This window comes from Rhinopithecus bieti, unplaced genomic scaffold, assembly GCF_001698545.2.
Source record: "Rhinopithecus bieti isolate Rb0 unplaced genomic scaffold, ASM169854v2 scaffold_11110, whole genome shotgun sequence".
Classification (NCBI taxonomy): domain Eukaryota; kingdom Metazoa; phylum Chordata; class Mammalia; order Primates; family Cercopithecidae; genus Rhinopithecus; species Rhinopithecus bieti.
The window spans coordinates 1,093,003-1,105,527 of record NW_016806890.1 but is presented as its reverse complement, the minus strand read 5'-3'; the positions used below and the strand labels follow the sequence as shown (position 1 = coordinate 1,105,527).

Here is a 12,525-nt window from a genome sequence, read left to right as displayed (position 1 = left end):
GCCCGGCCTAAACTTTTATTTTAGAACAATTTTACATTTACAGAAAAGTTGCAAAATATTATAGAGTTTCCATATAACCCTCGCTCAGTTTCCCCCAATGTTAACATTTTTACATTCCTATGGTACAGCTGCCAAAATAAGAAACCTAACATTGACACGATACTATTAACTAAACTCTAGACTTCATTTATATTTCATCTGTACTAGACTTTTGATAATAAAATCAGCATAAGTTGTTACAACTGGGAGCCATTTTATGATAAAGCAGGCATAAAGCATCAGTAATTAGTTTAGTATCTAAACTAAATTAGATTAAGAGTAGGTTATATGGCCAGGCTCAGTGGCTCACATCTGTAATATCAGCACTTTGGGAGACTGAAGCGTGAGCATTACTTGAGGCCAGAAGTTCAAAAGCAGCCTGGACAACATAGCAAGACCCCCATGTCTACAATAAGTGTTTTTTAAAAATTAACCATGTATGGGAGCACACATCTGTAGTCCCAGCTATTCCAGATGCTGAGGTGGGAGAATTGCTTGAGCCTGGGAGTTCAAGTCTGCAGTTAAAGGCTGGGAGTTCAAGACTCCATGATTGTGTCACTACAACACTCCAACGTGGGTGACAGAGTGAGATCCTGTCTCAAAAAAAGAAAGAAAGGAAAGAAAAGACAAAGAAAGGAGGGAGGGAGGAAGGAAGGAAGGAAGGAAGGAAAGAAAAAGCTTATGGATGTTCATCTGACAAGCTAATTAATTTTCTGCATTTTATTGATTTAAGTATCCAATTTTCTTACTCCATTTAGAGACAACAATAGGCCAGGTGCGGTGGGTCACACCTGTAATCCCAGCTCTCTGGGAGGCCAAGGCAGGTGGATCACCTGAGGTCAGGAGTTCGAGACCAGCCTGACCAACATGGAGAAACCCCGTCTCTACTAAAAATACAAAATAAGCTGAGCATGGTGGTGTGGTGTGTGCCTGTGATCCCAGTTACTCAGGAGGCTGAGGTAGGAGAATCACTTGAACCATGGAGGCAGAGATTGCAGTGAGCCGAGATCGTACCACTGCCCTCCAGCCTAGGCAACAGAGCAAGACTCTGTCTAAAAAAAAAAAAAACAAAAGAAGCAACAACAAAAGCCATTGCCTACTGATTCTTCTTCTCTCTTAGTCTCAAAGTCCACAGATGCTCATCCCAGGCTTAATTCTTAATACAGGTGTTGTTTTCTCAATAGCAACATGTTCCCTGAAGGGAACATTCACCTGCCATTTGGGTATTACAAGGAGTTGAATATGCTTCTCTCTTTCGATGCTTAAAAAATTAGATACAGATCTTTCAAGCAAGCAAAGCAGACTAATTAGCTCTTTGAAGCATTATGGCTAGAAATCAATGTGTGTTGTCTGTATTTGACCTGTGAATAGGGTTTCTAATAGTCAACTTTAAATTAGCTGTAGAAATGGGGGAGATAGGACTTTATCATGGATAAATAACATCCTACAACTTTGTAATAAAGAAAGACAACAGGCTGGGCATAGTGGCTCATGCCTGTAATCCCAGCACTTTGGAAGGCTGATGTGGGCAAATCACGAGGTCAAGAGATTGAGACCACCCTGGCCAACATGGTGAAACCCCGTCTCTACTAAAAATACAAAAATTAGCTGCGCGTGGTGGCACGTGCCTGTAATCCCAGCTACTTGGGAGGCTGAGGCAGGAGAATCGCTTGAACCTGGGAGGTGGAGGTTGCTGTGAGTCAAGATTGCACCACTGCACTCCAGCCTGGCAACAGAGCGAGACTCTGTCTCAAAAAAAAAAAAAAAAAAAAGACAATATTCTGCTTCTTTCTCCATCAAATATTTTCTCCAGGTCACTAACAAGCAAGATCATTTTTGCCTTTTACCTACATTGCTTCCTCTGAATAGCCTCTGGGTATGATTTTATTAAAACTGCAAAAGCCGGAAGACCCATAACTGGAAGATCAAAAGGAAGCAGTTCATGAAGCAGACATCCTCATGGGTTCTCTCACATAAAGAGTTTCTCTCCATCTTCTTACAGATGCATGAAATTCCAGTAATAAGGGACAAAATGGTTTGGCTCTTGATTTGAGACTAAGGATGGAGATGGGGCCATTTAGAATGCCCAGATTCAAGAGGCAAACAGAAAGGAGAGTTGACGAAGGGTCCTGAGCAGGGACAGCTGGAAAAGCAGGTGAGTCAGAAGTGAAAGATGCCCTGGCAGGAGGAACAGATTTCAAGATGGAGCTCAACAGTATGAAATATGCCAAAAAGAGGAGCCTGGCCTCTGTTGCGTTTCCCAGTCGTGAGGCCCCAGATGGTGCCGAAGTGAAGTGTGGAGGGCACAGCACAGTCCAGTGAGACCCACCGAGAGGGCGGAAGTGGAAACAGCAGTGTGGACTCTCCTTTGAGAAAGTGGGCTGTAAGAAAGAAAGAGACAGATGGTGGTAGCTGGAGATGAACATAAAGTTAGGAGAACTTTCCTCCTTTTGTAAGAAGGCTATGTAAGGTTGTTAGAAAAAGGAACCCACGTATAGGAAGTCGGAAAACAAAACTGAAAACTCAGGAGGAGGGAGAGGAACTAGAAGAAGCAAAAGTGTCATAATGACTTTCAAATGGTTTAGTTTTTAAAAAACGATATACAAAGTATTGAACAAATGTGTCAAGATGATGACAGTTTTTAAATCTAGGCAGAGAGTATACAGGCTTTCATAATAATATTCTTTCCATTTTCATATATATTTGAAAACTTTCGAAACAAAGGGGATGTGACAAATCTGTGGACCTGCCATATATGGTTGATAATTTTCTTTTAAAAATATTGAGAGATACCCAAATACAATGTGAACATAAAATTGCAACTGAAAAGTTATGATTAAACGTTCACAGCCATACCTAACCTAATGAACTCCAGATAATATTGTGTTATAGACCCATAAAAATTGTTTAACTTGAATTTTTTTATTGGAGTTTATTTAAACTAAGAAAAAAGGTCATGGCCAGGTGTGGTGGCTCATGCCTGTAATCCTAGCAATTTAGGAGGTCCAGGTAGGCAGATCACTTGAGGTTAGGAGTTCGAGACCAGCCTGGACAACTTGATGAAACCTCGTCTCTACAAAAATACAAAAATTAGCTGGGCGTGATGGTGCATGCCTGTAATTCTGGTTATAAAACCATCAGATCTCATGAGAACTCACTCACTATCATGAGAACAGCATGGGGGAACCTCCCCCATGATCCAATCACCTCCTTCCCTTGACATGGGGGGATTACAGGTCCCTCTATCTGGGAGGCTGAGGCATGAGAATCTCTTGAACTCAGGAGGTAGTGGTTGCCGTGAGCTGAGATTGCATCATGACACTCCAGCCTGAGTGACAGAGTGAGACTCTGTTTAAAAAAAAAAAAAAGAACAAAGTCATAGTATTTTCACACAATATACACTTGGTTCTTTAAGTGACAATTGTGACAAATAGCAGAAATAATTAATGAATGCTGCACTTGTAATCAATACAACATACCAATGTTTTGGGCGATACATAAAGAAATATCACAAACACTTTTCAAAATATCATAGTAGCCAATATATAGGGAATGCTTTTGGTGGGTATAGAAACGAAGTTTAGAAAAGAAAACAAATCACACTGGAACTATTTGATTTCTTTAAAAATCACTGAACAAGAAAAGGTACATTGAACTTCACATACTGATTTTATACAACTTCTGTACAGTACCTTGACTTAAATCCAAGAGCAAAAGTTAAGACTGTCCTTTATTTTTGGTAAACAACTACAAGGTAAACTTGGATGGATGACCTTTTCCCCTGGATTTTACTGAAAATAGTCTTTTAAATTTTTTGTCTAAAAGAGGGCAGGTTTGGCACTTTTATACTGATGTCACCAGTGTTAATGTTTCTTGGAATCTTGGGAAGATTTATATTCTATACAGCTGATACAGCATGGGCTGTTAGGTTCCTGCAAAGCCAGCCTCTGTTTTTTTCAACTTATTTTGCACATTGATTTGTGTAACAATCTCATTCTTGTTGGTCTCTGATCTGGTTTGACTCTGTGTCCCCACCCAAATTTCATCTCAAATTGTAATCCTCACAGGTCAAGGGAGGGACCTGTAATCCCCACATGTCAAGGGAAGGAGGTGATTGGATCATGGGGGAGGTTCCCCCATGCTGTTTTCATGATAGTGAGTGAGTTCTCATGAGGTCTGGTGGTTTTATAAGGATCTCTTCCCCCTTTGCTCTTAGCTCTCTCCTGCCACCATGTAAGACGTGCCTGCTTCCCCTTCCATCATGATTGTAAGTTTCCGAAGGCCTCCTCAGCCATATGAAACTGTGAGTCAATTCATTGTCTTTTCTTTATAAATTACCCAGTCTCAGGTATGTCTTTATAGCAGTGTGAAAACAGACTAATACAGTCTCTAATACCATTCCCCCAATATCATTTCTACAAGAATAATGTGAGCCACATGGAAAATGAAATCTAGTTCACAGACATTTTCAAAAACACTTGCCTAATGTTTCCACAAATACTCAAATTAGATCTAAAATACCAAGTTCATTTTCTGAAGAACCCAAACAGAAGACAAAATATGATATTATGTGAGGTCTAGAAATCAGTTTGTTGTCATATCCTCCAATTAATAATCCTCCTTTAGAAATTTACAAACGTTTTCATCTCTCTTAGACACCAAGTGGAAAGTCTCCCTGATGATTTGCTATTGTGTGTCTTCACTGTAGAGCTGGTGGAACTTGGAGAGCTGCAGCTTCCTGTGGTTGCTGAAGGTGACGGTCACCTTGATCCTGGCTGGGCAGTGCCGGAGCAACTGCCTCACCTGGGGATCTCACTGGCTATACTTCTCCTCAACTTGGATTTTCAGTTGTCTTTTTATTTCTTTGTTTATTGTTGCTACTGGTTTTGTTTGTTGGTTTATTTCTTATTTTGGGACTTTTAGCACAGAAGAATGGAGATAATGAATGGGTACAGAATGGGAAAGAGTGGATATAATGATTCACCCATATCCATCACCTACTTTCAACAATTACCTACACTTTCCCAGTCTTCTTCCATGTATTCTCCACACTCTATTGTCTATTTTTCTGGAGAATTTTGAAGTAAATCTAATATATCATACCATTTTACTTGTAACGATATTAGAGGATAAAAACACTGCCACAAGTCATCATCATACCTAAACAATTTTATTAGGGTAAAGTTTTTTGGTTTTTGTTTTTTTTTTTTTTGAGATGGAGTCTGGCTCTATTGCCCAGGCTGGAGTATAGGGGCGCAATCTCGGCTCACTGCAAACTCTGCTTCTCGGGTTCACGCCATTCTCCTGCCTCAGCCTCCCAGCCTCCCAAGTAGCTGGGACTACAGGCGCCTACCACTGCACCCTGCTAATTTTTTGTATTTTTAGTAGAGATGGGCTTTCACCGTGTTAGCCAGGATGGTCTCAATCTCCTGACCTCATGATCTGCCCACCTCAGCCTTCCAAAGTGCTGGGATTATAGGTGTGAGCCACCGAGCCTGGCCTGGGGTAAAGTTTTTAATGTCTACAGTAGTTCTTCATATTATTTTGGTTGAATTTTCTGATATTTTTAATTGAACTAATACAATATTGAGGAAATAATAAGTATCTATATTTATGCAAAGGCCTTGAATAAACTGAAGTTTAAAATGAAACACTACCAGTGATAAAAGATAAATAATGGCACTGGTGCCCAGAAAAAAAAATTAAAGGAGTCTTTTGTATAAAATCTTTTATTAGAAAATCTAAATAAAAAAAAAACAAATTGAGCATGCCGATACCTAGCCAAGAGTGTGGGAAAACAAATAATTCTTTTTTTTTTTTTTTTTTTTTTTGAGGCGGACGTTCTCGCTCTGTCGCGCCCGGGCTAGGTGCAGTGGCCGGATCTCAGCTACTGCAAGCTCGCCTCCCGGGTTTAACGCCATTCTCCTGCATCAGCTCCTCCCGATAGCTGGGACTACAGGCGCCGCCACTCGCCCGGCTAGTTTTTGTATTTCAGTAGAGACGGGGTTTCATCCGTGTTAAGCGGATGGTCCTCGATCTCCTGACTCGTGATGCCGTCTCGGCCGTTCCAAAGTGGCTGGGATTACAGGCTTTGAGCCACCGCACCCGGCCCGGAAAACAAATATTCTTATCGTGAATCAGTGAGAGTGTGAATTGGATAGTGTGCCAGTCAGATGGCATGTTGAAACAGTAACTGAAGGAAGTTTAGCAAAAGAATTATTTATAGAGATGTGCTCAGGGTTAGGGGAACTTGCAAGGGCTGGTGAAAGATCCACGGACAAGCAACTGCAGGAAATAGTTTCTACCCGATCTGACTGACAGGGCAAAGGGAGAGAGCTTTTCTTGAAACATGGTGGGGACTAGGTTCAGTGGCTCATGCCTGTAATCCCAATACTTTGGCAGCCCAAAGAAGAGGATTGCTTGAGTCCAGGAGTTTGAGACCAGCCTGGGAAACAGGGAGACTCTGTCTCCACAAATAATATTTTAAAAATTTAGCTGGATGTAGTGACAGACGCCTGTGGTCCCAAATACTCTGGAGGCTGAGGCAGAAGGATCACTTGAGCCCAGGAGGTCAAGGCTACAGTGAGCTGTGATTGCACCACTGCACTCCAGCCTGGACAACTGAGAGATAATCTGTCTTATTAAAGATAAATTTTTTTTTTAAAAAGGAACATTGTGGACTTAGTAGCCACTGGGGAGGAGCTACTTAATGGAAGCTGGCTTCTGGTAAGGGAATATAGCCAGTGCCAAACAAAGGCCTGGGGCTCCTTCCTTCTGCCCTCCCATCTCTCACAGAAGTCCTGAACGGGCAGTGGCTGCTAGAGGTTTATAGCCTCCTGGAGTACACAGCAGGGTCAGGACAGGTAGAGTGTGTATCTAGAGAGGAAAACATGATCCAACACAAAGGACAATTTAATATTATCTGCCAGTTTTAAACGAACACCCTTGAATCTGCAATTCTAAGAATTCAACCTACAAACTCAAATGTATGTAAAGTTGGAAAGTTAAAAACGGAAGTATTTTATATTCATTGAGAGTTTACTATGTAGGAGCATCAAGCAAGGTACTCTCCATTTGATCCTTACAAGAACCCTATGAGTTTGGCACTATTATTATCCCTATGTCACACTTGAGGAAGTCAAGGTTGGTAAAGCTCAGACATTTACCCATGCTCACAGTTAATAAGTGACAGCACAGGTATTTAAACCCAGACAATCTGACTCCAGTATCTGAGCTACAAGGAAGTTCATAGCAGCATTGTTTGTGGGAAAAAAAAGACTGAATACGAACTTAAATAACTGTGGTTTGGGGATCTGGTAAATAAATTATGGCACATCTACACAGTGGAATACTATGCAACTTAAAAAAAAAAGGGTAGGGGGAGGGGAGAGGGATAGCATTAGGAGATATACCTAATGTAAATGACAAGTTAATGGGTGCAGCACACTATACATATGTAACAAGCCTGCACGTTGTGCACATGTACCCTAGAACTCAAAGTATAAAAAAAAAAAAAAAAAAATGGAGCCGGGTGTGGTGGCTCATGCCTGTAATCCCAGCACTTTGGGAGGCTGAGGCAGGTGGATCGAGACTATCCTGGCTAACACAGTGAAACTCCGTCTCTACTAAAAAATACCAAAAAAAAAAAAAATTAGCCGGGCATGGTAGTGGGTGCCTGTAGTCACAGCTACTCGGGAGGCTGAGGCAGAAGAATGGTGTGAACCTGGGAGGCAGAGCTTGCAGTGAGCCGAGATCGTGCCACTGTACTCCAGCCTGGGTGACAGAGCAATACTCCGTCTCAAAAAACAAAACAAAAAAAAGGAATAGGCCGGGTGTGGTGGTATACACCTGTAGTCCCAGCTACTTGGAAAGCTGAGGCAGGAGGATCACCTGTGCCCAGGAATTGGAGACCAACCTGGACAACATAGTGAAACCCTATGTCTCCAGAGGGAAACAAAACAAAACCAAAGAATGGAATGGATCTACATATACTGATAGGGAAATATCTCCAAGATACACAACATGTAGAGAGGAAATGTGCAGAGCATTGTGCAGTCTGTGTACCCATTTGTATATAAAAATGAAAGGTGCATTTTAATTTAATCTCTCAGTAGAAGGACTGATAATTAAGGGACAATTTTTCAGTGTATATCTTTTAGTATTGTTTTAATATGTGTATTACTTTGCAGTGAATACTGTAACTAAATAAAAAGCCACACACATACACATGCAAATGTGTATGAAGTGTCTGGAACAGAACAATAATAGCTAACATTTATTGAGCACTGTTCTAAATTTTTATATGTATTATCTCATTGAGTTATTCAAAAGAACCCTATTAAGTAGGTGTTATTCTTACCACCCTGTATTGGTCTGTTTTCATGCTGCTGATAAAGACATACCTGAGAATGGGCAATTTACAAAAGAAAGAGGTTTGTAGGACTTACAGTTCTACATGGCTGGGGAGGCCTCATAATCATAGTGGAAGGTGAAAACCATGTCTCACATGGTGGCAGGCAAGAAAAGAGAGCTTGTGCAGGGAAACACCCCCTTATAATACCATCAGATCTTGTGAGACCCATTCACTATCACGAGAACAGCACAGGAAAGACCTGCCCCCATGATTCAATCACCTCCCACTGGGTCCCTCCCATGAGACATGGGAATTCAAGATGAGATTTGGGTGGGGACACAGCCAAACCATATCTCCCCAATTTTAAAAATGGAGGAACGTGGTCACAAAGAGATGAAAGAATTTGTCCAGTGTCACCCAGCCAGTCTAGCTCCAGAGCCAGTGTTCATAATTCCCTCTCAATAAATGACTACTATTGCTTTTAATGATTTGTCCAAAGCAGTATTAACTTTTTCAACAGCTGCATTGTAGAGTTGGTTTGTTTTAACGCATAATCAATCAAAACCATAATTTTTTCGATCCTATACTTCATCTTCATTTCAAAAAGAAACTTTACGGTTTTTGTTTGTTTTATGAGTTACAACCAAGCCTGGTCACTACCCTTCTGGTTTTGGTAAAACAAAAAACAAAAAATCTTGTTTTAATCTAAAAATATCCTTTACATTTATTCTAGTCAAAATGTCAACCTGTTGACATTTGAGACTGAGATTCCAGCCTGTGGAGGTAATTGTGACTCTTTAGTGAAGCCATTATGTTAGCTATCCCTCCTAGTTTTGGGTAATCTTTAAACCTGATAAGCATGCCTCTGTGCCAGCATATAAATTACTGATAATGTTGCCAAACAGGACAGTGATGAGGCAGAGCTTTGTGAGATGTCACAGAGACTCCTGGTCAAGTTGTCCCTGGTGTATTAATTCATTCACCCTGCTTGGATTGTTCAAACTGCTGAGTCACCTATCACGTTTCTTCATCTTGTCTCCAAGGACAATATGATAAGTTTTGCTCATCATTTTGCTGGAATTATTTCTGTTACTCATTGATTTACCACCATAACTGTGCCTCCCCACCACCCCAACTTTTTTTTTTTTTTTAAAGAGTCTCAATTGAAAGGGTTTGCTCACAGAACACATAGGGTGGCTTCTATTATCATCTCATCTTACATAAGTTCTTGCAAAGTGCTAGTACAGTGGTGTTTGTTCACAATTTACCAGCAGTCAATTCCAAGTTTACTAATTCCAATTTTGATTACACTTTTTCCTCTTTTTAAAACTTTTTGAGGGCTGGGAGCAGTGGCTCACGCCTGTAATCCCAGCACTTTGGGAGGCCAAGGTGGGCAGATCACGAGGTCAAGAGATCGAGACCATCCAGGCCAACATAGTGAAAACCCGTCTGTATTAAACATACAAAAATTAGCTGGGCGTGGTGGTGCATGCCTGTAGTCCCAGCTACTTGGGAGGCTGAGGCAGGAGAATCACTTGAACCTGGGAGGTGGAGGTTGTAGTAAGCTGAGATCGTGCCACTGCACTTCAGCTTGGGCCACACAGTAAAACTCCATCTCAAAAAAAATTTTTTTTGAGTTTTTCCCCCTCAGTCTTTTGGTTTCTCTTTATGTGTCCTATAACTTCTCAAAATAATTATGGCAACCCAGAGCACATATACCTATCTCTTTAGTATTCTAGGTGTTACCAGAAAGGGGTCCCTGATCCAGACCCCAAGAGAGGGTTCTTAGACCTCATGTGAGAAAGAATTTGGGGCGAGTCAACACAGTATAGTGAAAGCAAGTTTGTTAAGTAAAGGAATAAAAGAATGGCTACTCCATAGACAGAGCAACAGTGTGGGCTGCTCGACTAATTATACTTTTAGTATTTCTTGATTATATGCTAAACAAGGGGTGAGTTTTCCAGGAAAGGGGTGGGCAATTCCCAGAGCTGAGGGCTCCTCCCCTTTTTAGACCATATAGAGTAACTTCTTCACTTTGCCATGGCATTTGTGAACTGTTATGGCGCAGGTGGGTGTGTCTTTTAGCATGCTAATGCATTATAATTAGCTTATAATGAGTCATGAGGACCACCAGAGGTCACTCTCATCGCCATCTTGGTTTTGGTGACTTTTAGCCCACTTCTTTATCACATATTGTTTTATCAGCAAGGTATTTGTGACCTATATCTTGTGCTGGCCTCCTATCTCATCCTATGACTTAGAGTGCCTAACCTGGAATGAAGTCCAGTAGGTCTCAGCCTTATTTTACCCAGCCCCTATTCAAGATGGAGTTGCTGTGGTTCAAACGCCTCTGGTGTAGGGCTGTGTTTTTGTCTAGTTCTAGACACTTAAATTCATTTTTCAAACATCTGCATTGTTATTTGATACTCTTATATACTCTTTTTTTTTTTTTTTTTTTTGAGATGATGGGAGTCTCGCTCTGTCACCCAGGCTGGAGTACAGTGGCTCCATCTTGGCTCACTGCAACTTCCACCTCCTGGGTTTAAGCGATTCTCCTGCCTCAGCCTCCTGAGTGGCTTGGATTATAAGCACCCACCACCATGCCCAGCTAAATTTTGTATTTTTAGTATTTGAAGAGATTTATTCTGAGCCAAATATGAGTGATTATGTCCTGTGACACAGTCCTTCCTCAGGAGGTCCTGAGAACATGTGCCCAAGGTGGTCAGGGCACAGCTTGGTTTTATACATTTCAGGGAGGTGTGAGACATCAGTCAAATACATTTGACCTGTACATTGGTTCTGTCCAGGAACATGGTACATCTCGGAGGCAGTGGTGGAAACCAAAAGTTTTATCAGGCAGATGAAGCCTCCAGGTAGCAGGCTTCAGAGAGAATACATTCTAAATGTTTCTTATCAGACTTAAGGTCTGTGTTGATATTAATGACAGAGAGGTATAATAATGAGGCATGTCTAACCCTCACTTCCTGTCATGGCCTGAACCAGTCTTTCAGGTTGAATTTTAGAGTGCCCTGGCTTAGGAGGAAGTCCATTCAGATGGTTGGGGGCCTTGGAATTTGTTTTTGGTTTACACCTTCTTCACCAGCATGTGAACTGAGCTCTTGCTGAGAAGGCTCCATACAATGCTCTGCCGTTGCCATCTTTATTATCAATACTTTTTGTTTAACAAGGGGATTCAAATTTTCATTTTGCACTGGGTTCCAAAAATTATGCAGCCAGTCCTAACCCAATCCTGATAATTAACTGCACTCAATCCCACCATTACTTCTAAAAAAACACTTCCTTTTAAGGAGGAGGATTTAAGTTTCAGTTTGTTCTTGGTTTTACCTTTTCGAACACTGTTCACATAGGTTTTGGGAAAGATACTCTTTCTTTCATCTTTTGCATAAACCTTTTACATTTCTGAACTCCTAAGAAAACTTTGTACTCACATTGGGATTTTCAAAATTTAAACTAGAGCTTGTTTTCTAATTTTCTTAAACAGTTTTGGAGTCTTAAATCATGGGATAGATTTTGCTTCTTTTCATTGAATTTTAAAATCTGTTTGCCAAAGGTATACTTCATATCTAACTCATAAATTCCCAAAAGAAAAATGCATTGAGCAAATGTATAACACAAATAAGAAATCATGTAACTTCCCCTAATTCTCCCTTCTTCTGAAGGTATGTTAGTTATTTTCATAAGTCTACATAGCTACACCTAGCTTGCCACTAGCACTTCCTCTTCATTCAGGTAGGAGGAAAATGATTCACAAACCAATTTCTAAATTATTTATCCAGTCTTTCTCAAGAAAATAGCCTTTCTTGGAATGGTAGAGAGTAACTTTACTCGGCCAGATGCAGTGGCTCACACTTACAATCCCAGTACCTTGGGAGGGTGAGGTGGCAGATCACTTGAGGTCATGAGTTTGAGACCAGCCTGGCCAACATGGCAAAACCCTGTCTCTACTAAAAATACAAAAATTAGCCCAGTGTCATGGCACGTGCCTATAATCCCAGCTGCTCAGGAGGCTGAGGTAGGAGAATCGCTTGAACCCTGGAGGGTTGCAGTGAACCGAGATCCAGCCACAGCACTCCAGCCTGGGCTGGAGTGAGTGAGACTCCATCTCAACAAAA

The 12,525-nt window shown here is 41.1% G+C and overlaps 1 pseudogene; it reads right to left on the bottom strand.

Moving 5' to 3' along the window:
* Positions 1-3,844: 3,844 nt before the first annotated feature.
* Positions 3,845-11,550, bottom strand: LOC108533679 (AP-3 complex subunit sigma-1 pseudogene; annotated as a pseudogene).
* Between the last annotated feature and the right edge of the window lie 975 nt (positions 11,551-12,525).